The following is a 6939-nucleotide window of genomic DNA, read 5'->3' as shown; positions in this document are numbered from 1 at the left end:
AGCAGGGTAAGGTAGATATAGCCACACATCATCTTCTACAGAGTTTCATTGTTCTGGCTTTTAATCACCACATAGTTATTACCTATGTGACACCTGGCAAGTATTTAAGTTCTCTGCTCTTGGGTTCCTTATCTATAAAATTGAGGAGAATAACCCTTGTTTCTCAAGGTTATTTCAAGGATAAAAAGAAAATAATGCATATACAGCACTAAGGCTGGTGCTGATAAATGTGCTCAGTAAATAGATGCTTTAAAAAATGCTAAATGGCTAGAAGGCAAGAATGATTTAATGAATGATATGGTTTCTTTCAATAAGACATTGTCCTTGGCAAAACTCCACAAGTAAGGAAATATTTTTGGGTCCCCTTCCAGCAGAGCATGACACAATAAAGACATTGTTGCCTATTTTTACAGATGTCTGTGCAATTGCCTAGTCTCCAGCAACTCAGTGGTGGTACTTAGTGAAAAAGCCCAAGTGGTGGGGTGAATATGTGATTCTCATGAGAGCAGCAGCCATGCCAAGAAGATATGGAAGAACTTGCAGAAGTCATATCACTTAGCATAAGGGAACTAGAATGGAAAGAAAGAGAAAAATGGTTGAACCCCTGCAGTAGCTGACCAAACTTGTTTGTGAGGATATGAGACACTTGGTGGTGGTGGTTGGGCAGGCAGTAGAGGGTTAATACACAAGACTCAGATCCTATAACAGTAAAGAGGGTTGATGGTGAGCTAAAGGAGAATAGCAATAGATACCTAAGGACCACGGCTTTGTCATTTTTATTCATGTGATGTATATTAGACTAGGTTAAAGATACAAGTACAGGTCCAGGGGTGACATCTGTGATTGGCATTAACTTGGGCCAGCTTGCCTAGAGCACTATTCTAGGGTATTAAAATATAACAGGGAATAAAACACAAATGCCTGCTACATGAGCTTATACTTAGCAGAAAATAAACATAATATATAAGCAAATAATACACTGTAATATGTTAGAAGGTCGTAACCACTATGAATTTTGAAAGTATGTAGAGTAGGGTAAGGTGTGCTGGAGAGTGAATGTGGTAACCACTATGAATTTTGAAAGTATATAGAGTAGGGTAAGGCATGCCAGAGGGTAAAGGAGCACTTTGCTGTATTAAATAGGATAGGCATGATAGGCCTTACTGAGAAGGTAAGAGTTAAGCAGACACATGGAGAAGGTAAACCAATTAGTCTAGTGAAGATCACCGGGAGAGCATTTCAGACAGAAGGAACAGCTACACCAAAGGACTTAAAATAGGAGAGAATCTAGCATGTTTAAGGAAAAGAGAAAGAGGAGTGAGCAAGGTGGAGAGTGGTATGAAATGAGGTAACAAGGGTAACAAGAAGAAGAGGAATGAGTGAAATAGGGGGATCAAAAGTAGAGGAATGCTTTGCATGGTTGTTGCTGACCCTCCTTTTGCAGCCTGGCTCCTGCTCTCCATACCTGCCAGATTGGAAGAAGCCACCACTGTTCACTTCTTGAGTGTCATCTATTGCCTGCAATTACCTTTTGTTGTGCCTTTACTGGAACAAACTTAGCACTCTCTCCCCCATCTCCTACAGCTAACTCCTGCTTAACTTTGGGATATTCTTAGGATTTTCCTACAACTAGGATATTTTTCTTCTTCACCTTTTCACCTCACCCCTTTCTACCTCACCTTCACCACCATGACCACCACCACCCTCGCACCCTCCCCTGATCCAAGAGCCTTTTTTTTTTTAAGAGACAGGATCTAGCTCTGTCACTCAGGATGGAGTGCAGTGGCACAATCATAGCTTACTGTAACCTCAAACTCCAGAGCTAAAGTGATCCTTCTGCCTCAGCCTCCCAGTGGGCTGAGATTACAGACGTGAACCACCGCATCCAGCCCCAAGAGTCTTCTTCTGTTGTATGCATTCCCATGCTACTGAGTGGATCCTGCCATCCGACTCTTAAGGCCATTCCCATTAAAATGTAATTAAGCTTAACAAGGCTTGTATGTTTCTTATAGGTATCTTCGACCAGCACCTAACAACTCAGCTTTGTTATCTAAAAAAATAGAGAATTTTATGGAATGACTATATTCTGAAAGACAATGTTTAAAGCATAGTAAAGACATTTACAACACAATATTCCTTCTTTGTCTTTCTCAAAGCCTAGTTTGGTGTCAAGAAATATTTGTTGAACAATTGTGGAACAAAAGAGACCTGGTTGCAAATCCAAGCCAAACATAGTGATTCTTGGCAAGGTAATCAAACTTCCTGAACCTGTTAGGCTGCAACATCAGCCTAACACGTAATTCTCAGGGTGATTTTCAGACTTAAATAAAATAGCATGAAAAGGCCCCACATTTTATAGGTGCTTAATGATCATTCCATTTCCATCTTAAATATGCTTTCCTCTTCGTGTTGCTGCTTTCAGTTTACCTTGCTCACAATACTCAGCGAGAACCTATGAAGCTTCAGAAAATCTATTCTTTAGCTCATTACAGTTTAATAAATCACATAAGTCTGTTCAACTTGGCTACAAGAACATAAGAAAAGGGTTGGCCATAAAGTCAAGTCAGAGCAAGGAGATAGCTGCTCCTCTTTCCCAAAATATAGTAAATACCATTCAATTATCCCCTTTTTGAAGATGTTTGTTATCCATATAACAAATTATGAGAGACATGTTTCTAAAATTTTTCTTGGATGTCAAAAACACCCTATCTATATTACTGTTTTATTTTCACGTGACAATTCCAAACATGGTTTTAAACCAAATACATGCAGGTTATAATTAGCTTAAATTACTGTGTACATATAAATAAACATAAACTATTCTAAATAAAAATGATATGTGCCAGAGGTTTCATTTTCTTCAGGTTCATAAAAACTGTTTTAAGAGCATTCTATGGCAGCAATAACTGCATAAATCTATTTTCTAGAGTTAAGCTGACATTTTCTACAACCTTGAAACACTGAAAAATGAAAGCTATTTTGACATGGTAGTAAACAATCAAGTCTACTAAAGACAAATAATCATCACATTTTGTTTATTTATAAAACATTGTAGAAATGTTAAAATTGGTGCCTCACTTCCTGGTAGACCCTCGCCATCTAACAACTCCTGGGTCTGTAGAGGCAAGTGACCTCAGGCCAAGCTCTGCAGGTCAGACTCCATCATGGGTCCCAGAATGGGTGGAAGTGGCTTCTCCAATCTTGGCTGTTAGGAAGCCTGCAGGCAGAACTTCTAGGCCTATGAATGACCAGCTAGTGGCACAAGGCTGGAACTGGATGCCCTTTTCCCTTGCTCCTGCTCACCAGACCCTGTAGTTTACAGGTTTTTATTACCCACTTCCCCTTACTGTTGCCCCTGGATCCTTGGGTTCAGAACATCTCTACTGCTTTGTGCTTACAGCAGTAAAATATAGTGCAGTGAAAAATAATGTGGAACCTTTGAATTAGAATATCAGGCCTTTCAGTTCCATTGAAGGGTCCTTGATTTAGGGCAAGTTGTTTTAATCTATCCAAACTTCTGTGCCTTCACCTGTTGATATGGTTTAAGCTCTGTGTCCCCACCCACATATCATCTTGTAGCTCCCATAATTGCCACACATTGTGGAAGGGACCCTGTGGGAGATAACTGAATCATGGGGGTGGGTTTTTCCCATGCTGTTTTCCTGATAGTAATAAGTCTCACAAGATCTGATGGTTTTAAAAAAGGGAATTTCCCTGCATAAGCTCTTTGCCTGCTGCCATCCACGTAAGATGTGACTTGCTCCTCCTTGCCTTCCACCATGAATGTGAGGCCTCCCCAGCCATGTGGAACTGTAAGTCCATTAAACCTCTTTTTCTGCCCTGTCTCAGGTATGTCTTTATCAGCTGCATGAAAATGAACTAATACATCTGTAAAATGGAGTTTATAGCCCCACCTGTCACTGAGTTGTTTGTGATAAATTGACACAGTTCACATCTCTCCCAAAATGGAATATGCCCTTTAAGTTGGGAAAGGCATCCTATTACTGATAGAATATCAGGAATATCATCAAATCTTGATGAATAAAATAAAGTAGATATAACACATCTCTAGAAAGATTACTTATCCTATTTATACCCTGGTATTTGAAGTACTTTTTATTTAGAACAGTAGTAAAAATGGATAAAGAAAGTGAATGATGATGGAAAACCAGACCAAGAGAATTCCTTGGACTTTTTTGAATACCTTAATCAAATTGAATTGTTAGAAATACAAGAATACCTTATTCCCACTGGTACTCAAAGTCTCTGAATAGGCAACTCTGATGAAGATGAGGAGCAAGATAAAAAAACAAAGAGTGCTATGAATTGCAAGAAAAAAATGTGTGAAAAGATCTAAGTAAATTGCTTATTTGGGCTACTGAAATAAATCCACTTTTTAATAGGAGCACACCATAACCCACCAGACGTCTGTAGAAAAAACTGAAAATCATGAACTGAAGGCATCTTTCTGGCCTTACTATAGTGCGAAGACTACTTTCTGAGAAAGCCAATCATGTGAACACTAGGGACAAAGATGAATATACCCTTCTTCATCGAGCAGTCTACAATGGACACTTAGATATCATCCATGAGGTAACCGCACAAGGGGCAGATGTTCATGCAGTGACTGTGGATAGCTGGATACCCCTGTACAACACCTGTAAGTGTAATAACACCAGAGTGGCTTCTTTCTTCCTTCCACATGATACAGCTATGCATGCCCAAACAAAAGGCCTCTGAACTCCGTTGCATCTTGCTTCTGGGAACAAAGATAGCAAAGATACCCTAGAACTCCTCCTGATGAACCCTTACATCAAACCAGGTCTGAAAAACAACTTGGAAGAAACAATATTTGATATCACCAAGAGGACAAGTATCTATTACTATCTCTTTAAAACTGTGGAAAGCTGTACAAATTTTCCACCTCAATCTTAACAGTTCTAGTAATTTTCATAAATTTTTGAGTACCAGTGCCTCCTTTGTGTGAGATGTAAAATATTCCCATTATGCAAAGTCAAGCCTACTTGAGGGTGGAGGGTGAGAGGAGGGTGAGGGTTGAAAACTACCTATCAGGTATGACTACACTCAATTCCTAGGTGACAAAATTATCTGTATATCAAACCCCAGTGACATGCAATTTACCCATATAACAAACCTGCACACGTACCCCTGAGCTAAAATAAAAGCTGAAAAATTAAAGGAAAAAAAAAAAAACAGCGTGGATAGAAACAAAAAGCATAAATATAAATATTCAAGAAAAATAAAGTATAGCAAAAATAAATTTTAAAAAATCAATGTTGCCTATCATAATATGAAAAAACAATAAAAAATGACTTAATTTTATTATAAGAAACAAAATAATAGATTAATTTCAACAGAAAAATACTTGACATGAATCATATCTGTGAGTTTTAATTTCAAAAAATAATAACAAAATGTACATTACTTCCTGCATATAATTTATAATTACTCAGGGTAATGCATTTTATAAAATAGAGCTATAAAAATGTGTCAGAATTTCTAGTAACCAAGGGAACTAGCTTTCATAAAATATGGTATCTCAGAAACCATCATTAAGACATTAAGAAACATTAAATGTTGAGTTTTAAAGTTGTAAATCTTTGCCTTGATGAGAAAATTTGTAATGTTAACATTTGTTTCAATTCTTCTGCAATTTAATTAACATTTATCCTGAAGTAAAGACATCTATACTGGCAGGTATCTAATGAAGTACAAATGGCCTGGCTCTATGTAAATCTAGGTTTAAGTCCCAGAGCTTTTTGACATAAGCTTGATCTCGTATTCCCAACTATCAAATGCAAATAATCACATTTACCTCTCTCTATTTCTCAAAGGATTTACGAGGAAATCAGAAGTATATAATATGTATGAAAATACTTACAATTGTTTGAAAGGGTGACTTTACAAATTCGAATTAACCATGTGGTTTATTATTATTGGTATAATTAGAAAGAATAAGAGCAATGGCACGCATTTATTTAGTTTTATCATTAGGTAATGTATTGCCTATTATAATAAATGTATCATTCATGAGAATGTAAGGAAGTTATATGGAAGATCACTCACATGAGACGGCTCAGTGTTAAATCTGTCTGTGGCTTTATTTCTATACTAGAGTAGAGTGGCTGAGAAGAGAGCAGATTCTGGAGACAGACAGACCACCTGACTTGATTTCTGGTTCTACATTATTTAGTTGTGTGACCATGGTCAAATTTCTTAACTTCTCACTCCTAGTTTCTCATTTGCAAAATGGTAATAAACAAAAGTACCACTTTGATAGGGTTTTCATAAGAAAGACATGAATTTGTGGCAGTCACTGTTGGCTGCTTAATTCAAAACCCATTCTCAACCTTCTTTTCCTTTCTCCTGTTCCTCTATAAAGGCAGAAAAAAAATGTCATACCTGATTTCCCAGCCTCCCTTGCAACTAAGGGTGCTAAGTAATAGTGCCAGCAGATGAGACCTAAGCAGAAATCTGTTGGAGCTTCTAGGAAAGCTTTGGCTTTCCTGATAAAAAGAGACAGATGTACCCAGGTCCATCTTTGCCTTCCTTTTTCTTGTCTTTAACACAAACATGCTTCCTGGACCTGGGAGTGACATCTTGCAACCAAGAGGATGAGGCCAAGAGAGCAATGTAGATGCTATGAGAAACCATTGTGCCACTGAACAAATGCCAGTTTCCAGACTCCTTTTAACATGAAAAGCAATGAACCATAGGTTTTTAAGTGACCAGTATTAAATACTGTCACTTGTAGCTAAGAGTATTCCTTAACTGAGTTAACATATTTTGTAAAATGCTTGGAATTGTTCTTAGTCATTGTAAATGCTCAATACACTTTAGCTATTAGTATTATTTTCCAGTTAATGACATTTTGATATTATAATTGATATTATACTTGAGGTTACAATTGAATTTGAA

The 6939-nt window shown here is 37.5% G+C and overlaps 1 pseudogene; it reads left to right on the top strand.

Annotated features, from left to right (window-relative positions):
* Window positions 1-1150: 1150 nt before the first annotated feature.
* Window positions 1151-4935, top strand: LOC101131704 (ankyrin repeat domain-containing protein 49-like; annotated as a pseudogene).
* The last annotated feature ends 2004 nt before the right edge of the window (window positions 4936-6939 follow it).

Source organism: Gorilla gorilla, chromosome 6 (genome assembly GCF_029281585.2).
Source record: "Gorilla gorilla gorilla isolate KB3781 chromosome 6, NHGRI_mGorGor1-v2.1_pri, whole genome shotgun sequence".
NCBI classification, from domain to species: Eukaryota; Metazoa; Chordata; class Mammalia; order Primates; family Hominidae; genus Gorilla; species Gorilla gorilla.
The sequence above is the reverse complement of the archived record's forward strand: the minus strand, read 5'-3'. Positions and strand labels throughout refer to the sequence as shown.